Source organism: Danio rerio, chromosome 21 (assembly GCF_049306965.1).
Source record: "Danio rerio strain Tuebingen ecotype United States chromosome 21, GRCz12tu, whole genome shotgun sequence".
In the NCBI taxonomy this organism is placed as follows: Eukaryota; Metazoa; Chordata; class Actinopteri; order Cypriniformes; family Danionidae; genus Danio; species Danio rerio.
The window spans coordinates 3,502,002-3,519,743 of NC_133196.1; the positions used below are offsets into that span (position 1 = coordinate 3,502,002).

Sequence of the window (17,742 nt, forward strand, 5' to 3'; positions counted from 1 at the left end):
ACTGATGGCAGTTATTTTAAAGAGTTAATAATATTAACATTTGAAATAGCCTTTGTCTATTTAAATATATAGTTTAAAAAAAATCTACCCATGATTTAATGCTCAATTTTTAGGATCTTTACTCTAGTCTTCATGTCACATGCTACTTCAGACCACATTAAGAATGGACTCACTGTTTTAATTTGCCTTATTTGACTTTTTCTCTATTGGCATGGGCCTTTAATGTAAGATCAGATGTTGCTCACATACAGTTGCTCACATTCTCAAAGGCTGAACACAGTGATGCTTTTGCTTCTAACGGTTCCTCCTGCTGTTGTTTTCCTCTTTCTTTGCCTGTTTTTTATTCTTATCTTGTCATATTAGGCCCACACACATATTACATCTTATTTTTCCTTTCCTCTTATCCTCTGGAGTTTAGTATTTCTTGGCATGTGAAGAAACTCCTGGTAATTGAAGGTCAGAGTTCAAAAGGAGTCTGCAGTCAATCTAGTGGAATGCTTTAGTTAAAGCCAAGGACATCTATGACTTAAAACATCTCCTGTGCTGTGTTTTCAGATGTTTTGTATATAAAACATAGTGTCTACAAAGAGATGGTTCATGCAAATATATAGATTCTGTTATTAAAGGGATAGTTCACGATAAAAGGATGGTTCGGTTAATAAAGGGATAGTTCACAACTAAATGAAGATTCTGTTTTTAAAGGGACAGTACATCCAAAAATGAAGACTGTTATTAAAGGCATAGTTCACGATAAAAGGAAGATTCTGTTAAAGGTATTTCACCCAAAAATTTAAGCCCTGTCATCATTTACTCATCCTTAACCTTGTTAAAAGGACACCTATGATGAAAATCATCTTTTGTAAGCTGTTTGGACAGAACTGTGTGTAGGTATAGTGTGTCCACAGTCATATTGCGCTGGTATAAAGAAAAAAGTCTAATTACCTGACGTTAAAATAGGATCCAAATCCCTCCCATTTTGAGGCCCACCGCAACGTGACAGAAAAGCAGTTTCCTTGCCCACTGAATTGATTGACAGCCAGGTATTAACATGTCTCCCTAGTGACGCATGTAATCATATCAACAAGACAGGACATGTGCAAAGTCATCAGGATTAAAAGATCTGTTCAGCGCTCTGTGATCATCAGTCATAATCAAATGTGATCGAGAATGAGTTTTACGCATTTAAAACGTTTTTAAAACATGTTTGTAATGAATTACAGCAATTTATTTATTTTATATTATTATTTTTTTGCCCGTTAACGTTTTCACTACAGCCGCATGTCAGTACAAATAAAAAAAAAAGATGCTTCAATCCCAGTTTGTGTGTAAATTAGGTTTATTTTGCACATTAACATAACATATTCATACAGCAGTGTATATGCCATGAAAAAACAGTGCAAAGTTACAAGTGCGCGCTGTGTGTATGTGTGAACTTTGTAGCGACATTGTCATCGAAGGGCTTGAACAAAAGCCACAACAAATACTTCAGATCATCATTGGGAAAGTTCTTACTGCAGTAGTTTTACAGACGTTAAGTGAGATCTGCTTCCTTCATGTATGTCATTGTGCTGTTTATCTGACGCAGCCGAGGTGAAGATTGAGGCACACTGTAACAGGCACATGGGAACTGTGGCCGGGGAGAACTAACATTAAAGGCACAGGCAACAAAAACAGCTACATGGTGTTTAAAGCAGATAATTCTAATATTCTGAAAGGTTTAATAAATAATCTGATTAGTGTTTTGAGCTGAAACTTTACAGACACATTCTGGAGGCACAAAAGAGGTATCTTAAATCTTGAAAAAGGGGTAAAATAGGTGCCCCTTTAAAACCTTTATGACTTTATATGTTCTGTTAAACAGAAGATATTTTGAAAAAACTCAGTGGTTAAAGGTTTTCATCTTTCTTCAAAATATCTCCTTTAGTGTTCAACAGAATACATTTTTACTTTTAGATGAACTAAACCTTTAAGGCTGGGACACACCAAGCCAACGTTGACTGCCTGTTGCATCTCATCGGGTTACCATCGAATCAAGTTGCTCGGACTCAACATGTAGAATCAGGCGTCGGCTGAAGAGCGTGCTGATTGGTTATTCAGCAACGAATCGGATTGCGAGAACAAAAAACAATTGGCTTCAGCTTAATGTGTCCTGTGTCTTATACGGGAGGCTAAATAGAATGGTTTTTCAATATGTTTTTGAAAGAAGTCTCTTCGCATTACTTTCTCGGTTGCATTTAATTGACAACAAATACAATTAAATGTTATAATGTGAAATTGCTTATTAGTTTTATAGTTTGAATTTGTTTTAAACGCTAATTTATTTCTGGAACACAACGCAGATTGTAGCTGACGCTGATTAGTCAGCTTGTGTTTTTGTTTATTGTTTTGTATTTCATTATTTGAACATATGTGTTTATGTTACAACATTTCTTTGTTTTCGGGTGGCTTGAGTGGGAGGTCTCATGATTCTCCTTGATTGATTTAACCTGTGAGAGTTTGTATGGTCACTCAGCATAGTGAGATGTCAATGCAAGCACCTGTTAAATGCTCCTGCTTATTCTACAGCTGGTTATCAGGCCAACACGTTTCCACGGTGTTCGATAAAGGAAATGCATATGGACATCAGTATTTGGAAGCGTTGACTGTTTTAATAACCAGCGGGTAGCTACACAGATCTTTTTGCGTTTAGTGTCACGTGACCCTTCATAGATTATTTTAAAATGCTGATTTATGATCATTGGAACGGTCTAATAGTGTCTCGGGTTATTGCAATGCAATCCCACAACAATTCGTTACTTTGATTTAGTTGCTAATTCGTATGTATGTGTATGATCTCATTGGTACAATTTGGGGGTGGGGTTTGGTGCCGCACCTCTTTTTAAAAATCATACATTTTTATACAACTAAACTTGTACGAATTAGCCACTAAACTAACAAAAAAAAAATAGTTATGTTACCTTTTGAGTAGGCATGGGACGATAACCGTTTTCAAGGTATACCTCCATTTGGAAAAGTCAAGGTTTTAAATTTTTTTCATTTTTCTGCAGTACCGTTGCTATGGTATGTGTACTATTTATTTATTTATTTATTTATTTATTTATTTATGACAACAATATCTCCAGCTGAAAAGATCTCCAAAGACATCAGAAGTCAATAATTCATTTGGCTTGACACGTTTACTGCTCCAAAATATTTTAAATGTTTCTCAAAATACAAAGAATTTCTCAAAAAAAAAAAAAAGAATATGTTTTAGAGCAGTAACCACAATACCATGGTACCGTGAAATCGTGATATTTTTATCCAAGGTTATCATTCTGTCAGAATCTTGAACCGGCCCATACATACTTGTGAGTTCAGGCTTATTGATCTGCCAGTATTAGGGCTGTGCGATTTGGGGAAAATATCTAATTTCAATTTTGTGACAGATATTGTGATTGCTATTTGATTTACAGTTTAACTTTGTAGTCAAGCTTCAGCTATTTAGACTTTAGCAGTCTATTAATGCTTCTGAAGCGGCAGACGCCATAATTCCACTTGTCACTTTGTCAGAATGTTCCTGTTTTCCTTTTTTTATTATTGTGGCGTAGTTCAGTTGCACTATTCTGATTTGGCAGAACGAAAGTGTGCTCTCTCAACTGGCCGGTAAGACTGAGACACTCATTTGCTCTGTGAAGGGGTGATTAAATAATACATATACATTTCATATTGCAGCCTCTTGCGATTAACTAATCACAACGTTTCAAATTGCAATTCGATTTCCATTAATTGCACAGCCCTAGTCAGTATATATATTCTTTATAACGATCAATATTGATGTGTCATTGCATTGGTGTATCATTTTCAGTGAGGCCACAAGCATGAACAGGAAAGTTAACGAAGTAAATCAGGATTTCAGGTTGACTTGATTAACCAGCAGGTTGTATCAGGTCACAGGATGAGACTCGCTCTTGTGTGGAGTAATCATTTTTACACAGCTAAAACAGGCTCATTCCAGAGATAATCGATTTATTGGAAGGCCATGCTGCTGTTTTGAAGCATCCAGAGCTGAAAGGCCTCATTGTGTTTGCTCGACTGGATTTTTCTTGCGTGCCACGAGTTCTCGGACACGGGTGTTGTTTTTGACCAGATAAGGCTAATGGCAGCACACATTCCTTTTTGGGAAATAATAATGATTATTCACTATTTGTGTTTTTAACAGCAGCTGCTTGTGTTGGGCTGTATGACATCAGTACTAGGCATGGGCCGGTATAAGATTCTGACAGTATGATAACCTTGGATAAAAATATCACGGTTTCACTGTATCACGCTATTGTGATCACTGCTCCAATATATATATATATATATATATATATATATATATATATATATATATATATATATATATATATATATATATATATATATATATATATATATATACATATACATATACAGTGCTCGAAATTGCGACAATTTTGGTCGCATATTCGCCCGAAATTTTATCTATGCCAACAGATATTGTCTGCTAACCAAATATATGTCAACATAATCATTGTTGTAGAGTACAACATTTTGGTTCAGATACAAAAAGACAAATCAAAACAGACGTGGCCAGCAGACCAATCAGGGCAGAGTTGGCTTAGGAAAGGGGCGGGATGACCAATCAGAGAAAAGTTGGCTTATGGAAGGTGACTGGATGACCAATCAGAGAAGAGTTGGCTTATGAAAGAAGCAGGATGACCAATCAGAGCAGAGTTGGTTTATGGAATAGGCGAGTTGACCAGTTACAGGGCTCGAAATTGCGACCATTTTGGTCACATATGCACCCGAAAATGTATCTTTGCGACCTCGTAATATATTTGGGCGCATTAGTGCGACTGCAGATAATGGTTGTAGTGCGACCTATTTCGATTTTTTTGTAAAAACGTGCTGAATCGCTCTTCCCTGCCGCTATATTGGTTCATATTAGCTGTCAATCACGCGAGGTATTCCGCTGTCAGATGACAGGGAAGGAGCTTTAATGACCACGGGAAATGCAAACGGCTGAAGAGTAAAAACTTAAAGCACACAGGTTTGCAAACCCCACCTAAAGTTGAGGCGCAGATGAAAGCGATCAAGACACGTCACGTGGTGAATAATGATCCGCCAGCTGAGATCAATCGAGTATGCGCTTCTTGGAGAAGGCGCCCGAATCTCCATGCGTTGCATTCACTGCGTGTTCAGCGCAAATGTCCGCTAAAAGTCAAATCTAATACTGTACATATCATCGCCAAAGAAGCTCGCCTTTACTAAGTTTACACTGAAACTGCGGCTCATAACAAATACTGGTATTGCGCCGGTGGTCAGTGCAAGAATCCTGCTCTGCCTGCTCATAAAATAGGTCGACTGACTCGCCAGCTTTTCCACTAACACAGAAAAATGAAAATCAGCTCAGACTGAACATATACATTGACACAAACTGAAACCAAATCTTTTAAAGAGTGATAGAAGTGAGACTTTACTTACTTTCTCTTGTCTATTCTTTTTTGAGGTGTATATTATTTTTTTATTTATTTACTGATGACTGTTTTGCAGCTTTCAGCATTGAATTGAATGATTTATTATAATCTTTTGTTAGTTTTGTAGCAGAAATATTATTTATTAAATTGACATGCATATATAAACAGCAGCACAAAATCAATATTTCTTACTGCAATGCTTCATTTTTGTTTGATGCAAACTAAACAATTATTTTTCATAAAGTAACAGACTTTTAATAGCAGATAACCTACATTCATGCACATTCAAGGCAGTATCATAATGAGAAATGGAATTCATTGTTACGATTATTGTAAATTTTTATCATCATTAATATTCTATGGCCTAATTATTAGACATTCATTTTGGAATTATTGCACACAAATATCAATGTCTTCGCAGCATTAGTTAGATAGTTGTTTCTGGTTTTTGTCAGTCCTATTAATGTTGTTTTAAAATACAATAAATCCCTTAAAATACCATTTGCAGCGGTGCTCATTCATTTTTGGTGGGTGCTCCTAAATTTCTTCTGGTGCTCCTAAAATTTTTTTGGTGCTCCTAAATATTTGAAGTTGGGAGCACCGGTGCTACCAAGTAAAAAGTTCATTTCGAGCCATGAGTTAGAACAGAGTTGGTTTAAGAAAGGACTGAATGATCAATGAGAGAAGAGTTGGTTCATGAAAGAAGCAGGATGACCAATCAGAGCAGAGTTAGTTTATGGAAGAGGCGAGATGACCAGTCAGAACAGAGTTGGTTTAATGAAGGGGACTGAATGACCAATCAGAGTAGAGGTGGCTTATGCAAGGAGCGGGATGACCAATCAGAGCAGAGTTGGCTTATGAAAGAGGACTGGATGACCAATCAAAGCAGAGTTGGCTTATGGAGGAGGGCTGGATGACCAGTCAAAGCAGAGTTGGCTTATGGAGGAGGACTAGTTGACCAATTAGTGTAGAGTTGGCTTATGGAAGGAGTGGGATTTACAGATATTAAGCCCCAGATTCATTCAAGGAAACCGCATCAAAATAATTGGAAAATGATTCTAACATTAAATGCATATACTGAGAAAATGAAAAGGTTTTCGGTTCTTATGAAATTAAACTTGTTGTAAAGCACACATTAAAATACCATACAAACTGCTCTTTAAAACATTCTGTGTATTATCAAGGGTCTGTGACTTTCAAAATCTTACTTTACACTGAAAACCCTCAATTGTGCTGCTTTTAAAACTGTGTTTGAATTGCAGGTTGAGCGTTTTTAAGCAAACATTAACGTATTTTTTGATTGAACTTTATCTAGTGTTATTAATCCAGATGTTTTCTGTGGTTCGGGGAGTAAAACCAGGAGTTTCCGAGGTATATTTCTGCTGGGTGTGTTTTGAAAAGAAACAGAAATGTGGAGAATTTCCTATTGGGAGGTCAGTGCCTTGAATATTGAAAACAGGCCATGTTTTTATGTTCTGTGTAGCATTTTATTTTTCTCCCTGAAGCTGGTCAAGGTCTCTAAAAGTCGTAATTTAGTTGCACATGATCATTTTCCACCCTCTTTCTGACCTTTTCAACTGCTGAGCTCTATTCCATGTGCTCTCCATCCCAAATCACATTTGCTCTTTAAGTTCATCACATTCAAGTATGCTGCTCTGTGATCATGCACAATGTGGTTATGAACATGCTCTAGGACTGTGGTGAGGGCTAGGATATTTATTAAATATTGTCTGCGCCTTAAATAAAACTGTTGTTTGTCTTGGAATATACTGTAAAAAGCTGTAAAACATGTGTATTTGCAAGAAAGTAACAATATTTTGCGAGCAATATTCTGCTTGAAATCAAATGTGACATTTTACTAGCACCATTTTCTTTTAACTGAATGTTATCTTTTTTTCTTACATGGTCTTTAGCAGTACTATAAACTACTTTAAATGTTAGATTTTGTATTTAAATCACATAAAAATTGATTAAAGCAATAATTCATCCCTAAAAGGAAAATTTACTCACCATTTACACACACTCGAATGGTTCTAAATGTTTATGAATGTCTTTTTTTCTGTTGAAAACAATCAAGATATTCTGAAAAATACTGGAAAAAAGCAGTCATTGGCATCCATAGGACAAAAAAATTATATGGACGTCAATGGCTGTTTTTTTTCCCCTTCATTTTTCGGTGTATTTTCCCTGTGTCCATCAGAAGACAGAAACTCAAACAAAACAAGTGTATGATGAGTACATGAAGGCAGAATATTAGTTTTTGTGTCATCGATAACTTTACACATTCATTCATTTTCAGTTTCACACATTCAGTTTCTTTTTTCATCAGGGTTCGCCCCAGCAGAATGAACCACCAACTTATCCTGCATATGAAACAGATATTCATTATTAATGAATTAATGATAATAAAAAAGATAACAGATCATCCGCTTTACCATCATCATATGATGTTAAAACTTGTCTGAAATCTTTGGCAGGGTCTGTATCTTTCTGTCCTGTGACTCTCAGATGAACAGTGGAACCACATGTGATGGGGTTTTCACAACGTCATTTAAACGAAATTATCATGGGAACAAATACAAACTATTTGTTCTCTTGTGCACTGACTCATGGTCATTCAGACTGGTCAGTGTTCCCTTAAAGGAACGCTCCACTTTTTTGAAATTAGGCTCATTTTACAGTCAGCTCGCCTATTTTTTGAATCCGTTCAGCAGATCTCTGGGTTTGGTGGGAACACTTTTAACTTAGCTTAGTATCATTGAATCCGATCATAGATATATACATTAGATGTCGCCTACCCTGTTGTTGTCTATTGGAAGGAATGCGTCAATAGAGCCGCCATGTTGGAACAGGGTAGCGTTCCTTTTGAAATGAATGCGGGACCAAGGTACAGTGGAGGACTGTGGCCATCCAAAGCCAGAGATATACACATATACACATATATCTATGATCGAGAGTTTTCCTGGATGTTAGTGTGTAATTTTTTTTTCTAATTACGAAAATTATAATTTGACATCACTTTTCTACATTGATGGATCAGTGACCGCACGGGCATTCCTGACAAAAAGCTTGTGTTTGTGTGTACAGAAATGTACTATTCACCCTCCCTGTTAAATTTGATCTAATCATGTCCTGAAACACAGCTCCTCTCCTGCTTTCACTTCTCATACTGACGGAGGGAGCGATTCGTTTGTGAATGAATCTCAGTTATGAACGACTCCTTCATTAGCCGACAATAATACAAGTTTCTGGCAGCGCAGCATCTCGTTGTCATATTTCTTTTGCATTGTTTGCTGATTTTATTCAACAAAACTAGCATAAGCCGAGTGTTTAGTGCGAGTTGGAGCTGCTTTGCCGTATGGTGAATGCAGTAAGTGACTGTCATCATCAATAACGTGACCTGATTAGCACAAAAGTTCAGAACATACAAAAACACAAAAAACTTAATCTTACCTATGAAATGTTCTGCCTTTGTGCTTTGTTTTCTTTGTTTGCTCGTTACTACACCCGTAGACAGCGCTAAAGTCCCGCATCTTCCAAAATAACACTGTCTTGACTAGTGCGGTTGAATGACATTTGTCCTGGGAGCACTGTACCAATGTGGCGGCGCTATTGACGCATGCTCAGGGTCCCTATGCGATATCTAGTGTATATATCTATAGAATCCGATTCGAATATTAGCATCTCACTCAAAATTGATTAAACTGTTTTGATTAGTTTTACTGTTTAAAGCTTGACTCCTGTTACTGTACATTGTGTACTAAGATTGAAGCTAAAAAATGAAAAGTACCTTTTTTTAGGTCAATAGTTCTAGGAAGTCTGCCTCACTTCTAAGGTTTCATTAGTTTATGTTTACTAACATGAACTAATAATAAACAATACTTGTATAGCATTTATTAGTCAAAGTTTAACGTTTACCTATGCATTATTAACATCCAAATCCATGCCTGTTTACTAGGGGTGTCAAAATTAATTGTTTCTTTGGTGCACCGCGATGCAGACGCGGACAATAAGGTATCGGTTCAGTAATAATCATAACCGGTTATTATGTACTGACGTCATTTATCTCCTATGCGCTCTGTCGCGAGGGAGGTGAGCGCGAGTATTTACAACACTCAGCCAACTCAGGGCCGGTCCGTGGCATAGGCACCATAGGCAAATGCTAAGGGTGCTGTATATACAGGGGGGCGCCAGAAATGAGCGCGCTTCAGTTGGTTTTGTTTACGATATTCCTGACACACATTCAGTTACAGACGGCAATAACTCAAAACCCTCTTACCCTAAAAAGATCTAAAGTGTGTTTCCTTCAAAACGAGCAGTGCTCCGTTTAAGCCCTTGCAATATGAGTTTAGCCGGGAGAGCTTGCGCTGAGAAGAGCTCTCAGTAAGGGACCGTCGGAAAAGTGTTTATTTGTTTCGTGTTTTTTCCGTTTTTTTTTTTTTTTTTCCGTTTTTCTGCTCCGCTCAGCGCAAGCTCTCCCTGTTGCGAGGGCTTAAGTGTGTGTGTGCGTGTGCGTGTGCGTGTGTGTGTGTGTGTGTGTGTGTGTGTCCTAAAATATAACACTGTATATGGAAAGCATCTTAAATGCACCGAGATATCGAATTGAACCGAATCGAAGGCATGTTAATCGTAACCGAACCGTGATACCAGTATAGGTTCACACCTCTATTGTTAACATTAGTCACCGTAAGTTAACAAGAACTAACAATGAACAACTGTATTGTCCTTAAACTAACATGAGTTATACTGTAATAAGTGTATTGCTCATTGTTTGTTCAGGTTAGTAAATACTTTAACTAATACCAACTTATTATTAAGTATTACCGAACTCTCATTCCAGCATAATAGTCTTTACTGCCATATCATGGCTGCAGAAGGTGCAATATTAAACACAGCGCCTGAAAGTAGTCTTTATGTAAATTAGGTAACTTTTAACGTGAACAGCACATGCAAGTTTTATATTGGCTATATTGTTGAAAGTATTATAATATTTGTAATATGTCATTTTTTTGGGTGTTGTGTCATATCTGTACATGGTAAAAATATGAATGCCAAGACTTTGCCTTTTTTTATTGAATGATTTGAAAGCGAAACGCACCATGACAGACACAGACTGTCACAAAAAATTGCTTTAAAAGGTGCCTAGTGATTCATCTGATTTTGTGCTGAACATAGAAATCAAATATTGATACTTACGACAGTCCACTCAGAGAATCTGTCAATCATGATCATATGCCCCGATTTTACAGCATCAAATTACTGGCTAAAATCATACTCGTTACAAAATGAACAACTGAACCTATATAAGCATAATAACAAGTGCCTTAATTGACCAAAACCATCTTTTGGGACATTTTTTTTGCAAGTTTAATGCATTGTTTTATTGAATGAAAATGAATAAATGAACATGGAGGAGGCACGGTTTGACTTGTAAGAGTCAAGCTTTAAATTGGAAAATTAGTGAAGCTCTTTGGCCATTTAAGCTAAATGGTAATAGTTTATGCTAAGTTAACGAACTATGCTAAGCTAAGCTAAAAGTGTGCATATATAATGTGATGCATACAGTGTTCAATGTAAACAAGTAGACCCCTCACAAATCTACCATTTTTATATCTTATCATTTTCCAAATTTTTTGCATGAATAAAAATGTATTTTCTTTCTATTTCTAAAGATGTTCGGTGACTCAAACGTTCAATGTTCAAATACACCAAAATAGATTACCTGTATTCACTGAGAATTGGATATTCATTCCAATCTGAGAATTGGAAATATTCATTATTAAAATGGTGTGTGCTCATTTATGTTGAGCACTTTATTTGTATTTGCTGTGAAAACAGGATTTTGGTAAAGGCATTTTCGTAGATCCCAGTCAGTGTATTTTATAAATTGACTCAAGCTTTATACTTTTCAATAAAAAAGTCTATTGTTTGAGGGCTTGTTTTATTGCAGACCTGATGTCATTTTAGTGGTGCACTTCCCTTTTTTTTTTTTTTTTTTATAAACCTGAGCAACAAACAGCTTCTGTTCGCTCTTCCAGAACGGTAGTTTCTGGGGGAGAAGTTATTAATTCAGGCTGAGCCAGCATGTACAAGGAAACACAAATTAAATTAGGTCAATAATTCACTTGGAGATAAGAATCACAGGTAAATGATTGAACATGGATTTTTCAAAGCAAAATCATTTGTAACAATCTGGTGTTATCTGGTGTGAAATAGGTTGAAAGTTGTTGCATTTAAAAAAGGAAAAAAGTACATTTGATTTAGTAATTTAGCAAGTAGCACAATGAATAAAAAGGGAATTTAGAATTATTATATTATACATTTAAAAATATATTTGTTATATAGACACACACACACACACACCTGATATTGTTTTTTGCTTTATTATATTATATATTAAATTTTTTTTGTTTTATTACATTATATTTTAAATATTATTTTTGTTTTATTTTATTTTATATTTAAAAATAAATGTTTTGTTTTTTCATATTATATTATATATATTTTGAAATATGTTTTTTTGTTTTATTATACTATATACATTTTTAATATTATTTTGTTATATTATATATATTTAAATATATTAATTTAAATTATAGTATATATATTTTTAATATTATTGTTTAATTATATTATATTTTTAAATATTATATATATATATATATATATATATATATATATATATATACGTATATTTTATAGATATATTATATATTTAAAATATTCTCTGTTATTCTGTTATATTATATATTAAAAATATTTAGTTTTATTATGTTATGATATATACATATATATATATATATATATATATATGTGTATGTATATATATATATATATATATATATATATATATATATATATATATATGTATATATATATATGTATATGTGTGTGTGTGTATGTATATATATATATATATTTATTATATTATATATTTAAAAATATTCTCTGTTATTCTGTTATATTATATATTAAAAATATTTAGTTTTATTATGTTATGATATATACATATATATATATATATATATATGTGTATATATATATATATATATATATATATATATATATATATATATATATATATATATATGTGTGTGTGTGTATATATATATATATATATATATATATATATATATATATATATATATATATATATATATATATATATATATATATATATATATATATATATATATGATTTTAGATTTATTATATTATATATTTAAACATATTTTCTGTTATTCTGTTATATTATATATTAAAAATATGTTATTTATAATGTATGTATTTGTTATAATATATATTTGTTATATATATATATATATATATATATATATATATATATATATATATATATTATTATTTTTTTTACTATATTGTATAATATTATATATATTTTATTATATATATTTTTTATTATAGTATTTTATATTATATATTTAAAATGTGTTTTATGTTATATCATATAAATTTTTATATTACTTTGTTATATATATATATATACACACACACACACACATTTATATATATGTATATATTTTATATTTTATATATATGTATATATCTTATATATATATATATATATATATATATATATATATATATATATATATATATATATATATATATATATATATATATATATATATATATATATATTATATTATACTATATTATATTATATTATATTATATAATTTCATTTATTTAAAAAAAAAAAGGTAAACCTAATCAAATATATTATGGTTATAGTTAGCTGTAATATATTGTTCCGATGAAAAAGTAAAGGGCAAATATCTGCTTGAGATATTATTTAAATGATGTGACTATAACATAATGCATTTTTAATCAAAACACTACTGAGAATGATACTATGCTTAGTTAATGTAAATGTATATGTCAATTTTCTTGCACAAAAAAAATTGCGAAGAACTTAACTTTTGCTGGTTATTTAGCAAGTAACAAATTGGATGAAACATGAGATTTGGATGAAGAAAATTGTATAGTTTGATATTTGTGCATTTTATCCATTTAATGCAGATTATCTGAAGGCGTTTAATAAAATCTCAAAGCAGACTGTGAGATCAGCTCAAGTTCTGCATTGTCACCCCTTGTCTAGTGGTATAATTTAGGACAGAAATGTGATGAGTGTGGATCAGCTTGAAACCAGAACTGGTTATAAAGCAGTGAGTGATCTGTCTGCATTATGGACACACATGACCCTTTAAACAATAGAAAAGCACACACACTGACCAGCCCCCTCTGTGTTGCGCGAGGAACCATGTGCATTGATTATATTCTCCTGTCAGCAGTCTCAAGTAAACACGCGCACACACACATTTGTACTACTGTCTTTATAGGTACTTACCATACACATAATGATGCTTCTACTAGGATACTAAAAAATTTGCGATATTGCTTTTGAGTATTGCTATTGTGGAATTTATTGCAGTATAACATTTCTCTAGAGAAAAGCAGATTTTTATTTTTTTTACATTTATTTATTTTTTATATTTATTTAAAAATAAAAATAAATAATTAAATATATTAAAATAAACAAATGTGATAAAATAAAATAAAAAATATTTATTTATTTTTGAATTTTATTATATTTATTTGTTTCCCAGGGATAGGTTGTGGCTGGAAGGGCATCCGCTGCGTAAAAACAAGTTAAAATAAGTTTGTGGTTAATTCTGCTGTGGCGACCCGGGATTAATGAAGGGACTAAGCCGAAAAGAAAATTAATATTTATTTATTTTGTTGTTTTTTATTTATTTATTTAAAATAAAATGAATAAATAAACATACTGAATTTAAAAATGAACTTGACAAAATAAAAATATTTATTATTTAATTATTATTTTAAATTGTAATACATTTATTTATTTTTTATTTATTATTTATTATTATTTTATTTTTTATTTATATTTATTTAAAATAAAAATAAATACATTTAATAAATGTAATAATAAATATTACAAATATTTAATAATAATGTAATAATAAATGTAATATTAATTGTAAAAATTAAAAAATCTGATAGAATAAAAAATACATATTTATTTATTTAGTTAAATTCAATTATTTATTTATTTTTTTAAATGAATAAATTTTATTATTTTTTATATTCATGTTTTTTTTTACGTTTTTTTTTTACTCAATGAATTTTTTTATTAATATTTAAAAAATATATATTTTTTACTTTTTTAATAATGAATATTTTTCGGTTTCAGCACAGAATTTTTATTTTGCTGCATCCCTTAATGCATGTCAGTATGTACAATATATTGCATATACCATTATCGTATATTCTCTCCAAACCTACCCCTAAACCAATGGAAACCATCTGCATTTTTACATTACCAGCCTCTCTTTTTATGGGGACCAAATGTCCACAAGGTTAAAATTTACTGGTATTGCTTTACTTGTGGGGACATTTGTTCCCTACAATGTCTCTCTCTCTTTCTCTCTCACTCTCTCTCTCTTACTCACACATGCATGCATGCATGCAATTCCACCAGCTGATCTGCCGTTATTATGTTGCACCTGTCACATCGGTGTCTGTGTGCACATTATAAACTGACATTAATATTTAATAGTTTGACAGAGAGCAAATGATGAGGGTAAACCGCTGTGATTTTTGCAAGCTGTTTTTGCACGATCGCTATGTTTCTGAGAGACAGAGAGAGGGGAAGGGGGAGGTTTGAATGTTTTCTGCTCTCCGTTCTCCACTCTTGTTCAGATCTCCACAGCCAGACTCGCCACCACCAGCCTTTATGACACCCAGAGAAAATTGCAGATTTGCTTGCTAAATCATACACCCGTCTGAAAGCAAACAGTCACGTTTGTGAGGAGCACACACTCTGAAATGATTCCTGCTGGCTTTTTTGCGTCTCTGTGGATTTTGTGGTTGTTGTCTTTGAGCTGCGGAGCGTCTGACCGGCACTTGGTGAGTTTTGGGAACGTCTATTGTTTTTTTGAGTGTGTGTTTTTGGATGCATATTGCTTATTTTAATAACATTACTTACTTGAGGACTTTATCATTTGATACTGTAGATTTGTAATTTTTGCATCTTTGTGGATTTTGTGGTTGTCTTCTGCTTCAGAGCGTCTTCACATATTGAGTTTGTTTACATTTAGCACTTAATGGATACAAACCAAACCATGTATTGCTTATTTTAAATTTTTACAAAGGATGAGATTTTGCACAATTTATAGTTTGTGTTGGCTGTTTTGATTTTAAAGGTGCAGTAGGTGATTGTCTTCAGATTTTTTGTTGTGCTGGTTGATAGTTCACATTGACATTCCAAAAGTAATAATTCAAGTAAATGATCTAAATGTGTTTATATGTGTTTGTATATTCTGGGTTCGGTATAAGACAAAAAAATGTTCGTCCAATTAAAATTTGTCAGGCAGACGATTCTCATAATTGTGATAAGTAGCCCAAACTGTCTGTCAGCAAATGTAGATTTGTACATCTGCGCACCCAGTTCATGCAGACGCGCAGTTTGCCTGTGCATGTGGACACGAGAGAGTGACAGCGGTAAAAACAAATGCAGAATCAAAAGTCCTGAATCAATATTGGACTTACTTATTGAAGTAACTTAATTTCTTTTAGACAAGTAATGATATATTTTAAAGCTATTTTATTCACGCAGAGCTAATGTCGATTGTGTTGTTACTAATGGGTTATATGCACAGAAGTGTTGTTCAGCCACGGAAATCTTCTGGTTAAAGCCTCATGTGACTATTTTCAGTTTCATAACGTCCTTTTACAGCATCATTTATGTTGATTTATGTTTAGTTTAACAACAGAACATCGGTATATATCGCTTTTGCGCCTAGCCTAGCCTAGCAAAGTCAAGATTTTATCTGATTCTTCACATGTGCTGTCTTTGGAGTATGAGCTGATGAATTCTGGCAGAAAATACAAAGTCTCGTTGTGCAAGTACAATAAAAGTTAACATTCTTTTCTTCGTTTTCAATTCAATTGATCAACGAGCAAGTAGAGAAGGATGGTCAAAGATTAGGATAACGAGATTGGTTGGCAGTGGGGGCACAATATATTCTATTTTTTAAATATATATATTTTTTTTAATTATTGATTTTATGGAATCGTATTTATATAGAAGGTATTTTAGGGCAGCAGAACCTTTTTTTTTTTTTTTTTTAAACAAATTTCTCTTATGGGAGACAATAAATTTGACCTTGACCTAGCCTGCTTTACTGAGCTGAAGTTGCTTTTATATTCACATTGGTTCAGTTTTGAACAATGACAGCCTGTGACGCGATCACTATATTGATCACCGCTACTCTGAAAATTCGCTCTGAAGTAGCATGTAAGTGTAATTCCTGCATTCCGCCGGCCAACCACTAAGCATACAGTAGTCGCTTTAGGACCAAGCGCGTGAGAGACTGGCGATCCATGCATGCATCAAATATTGAACATTATTAAAAGTTCTGCTTGCTACACAATAGTAAATGTGCTAGATATAATACAGTTTTTTATTCAAAATTGTAATATTATAAAGTACTGTAAAGTTTTCTAACTGGCGAATGACATGATCTAGTGGGTCTCTGTCATCTTTGATGTGCATTCGTGATTTCAGGAGGCGTCGCTTTGGACAGCAGGGGAGGGATTGTGTTTCAAACATATTATGCTAACGGATAGCATTCTGGCAGATCATCTACTGCCCCTTTAAGTATTTTTTTTCATTGTGAACAACATTTCTATTAATATTGTTTATATTAATAAATAATGCTTGCATCTAGTGTAGTCACGATACTTTCAACTTCGATATACCTTGAAAAATATTCAATACTATTTTCGATACCACGGGGAAAAATTCTGCATAATTAAATATTAAAAAGTGAAGTAAAAAGGGAAAACAATAACTAAACCATATATTGCTTTTACTGTACCAGTACGCCAGTACGTCTTATTTTCTGATTAAAACAAAAGTGTTCAAATCTTAAAATTATTATTAATTATTCATTTCCCTGATGTGAGAAGAGTACGAGAGAGCAAAGACCATATCGATATTAACAAAAAGCAAGACTGTATCATTTTAAATATTTAATATATTCAATATTTGTCGATATATCGATTGACAACTCTACTTCCATGCGCATTAGAGTTGCACTAGGGCTGGGCTGATTGCAGAAATGTGCAACAATGGGAACCTAAAAGTGTGTTTATCTGAGATGTAACAAATGTTCGGCCACCGAAAATTTATCAGCTGACAATATGTTATGCCATTTAATGGA

At 33.0% G+C, this 17,742-nt stretch overlaps 1 protein-coding gene across 15 annotated transcripts in view; it reads left to right on the forward strand.

Moving 5' to 3' along the window:
• sema4d (sema domain, immunoglobulin domain (Ig), transmembrane domain (TM) and short cytoplasmic domain, (semaphorin) 4D) overlaps positions 1-17,742 on the forward strand; it is a 154,047-nt gene that overhangs the window by 12,485 nt on the left and 123,820 nt on the right. For 4 of the 15 annotated variants that reach the window (XM_073935686.1, XM_073935683.1, XM_073935680.1 and 1 more), the window contains exon 1: positions 15,216-15,424. The exons of the other annotated variants lie outside the window; for them this stretch is intronic. The gene's annotated coding sequence lies outside the window, so the exon portion shown is untranslated. Of the gene's footprint in view, positions 1-15,215; positions 15,425-17,742 lie in introns of those variants that run through there. 15 annotated transcript variants of the gene reach the window in all.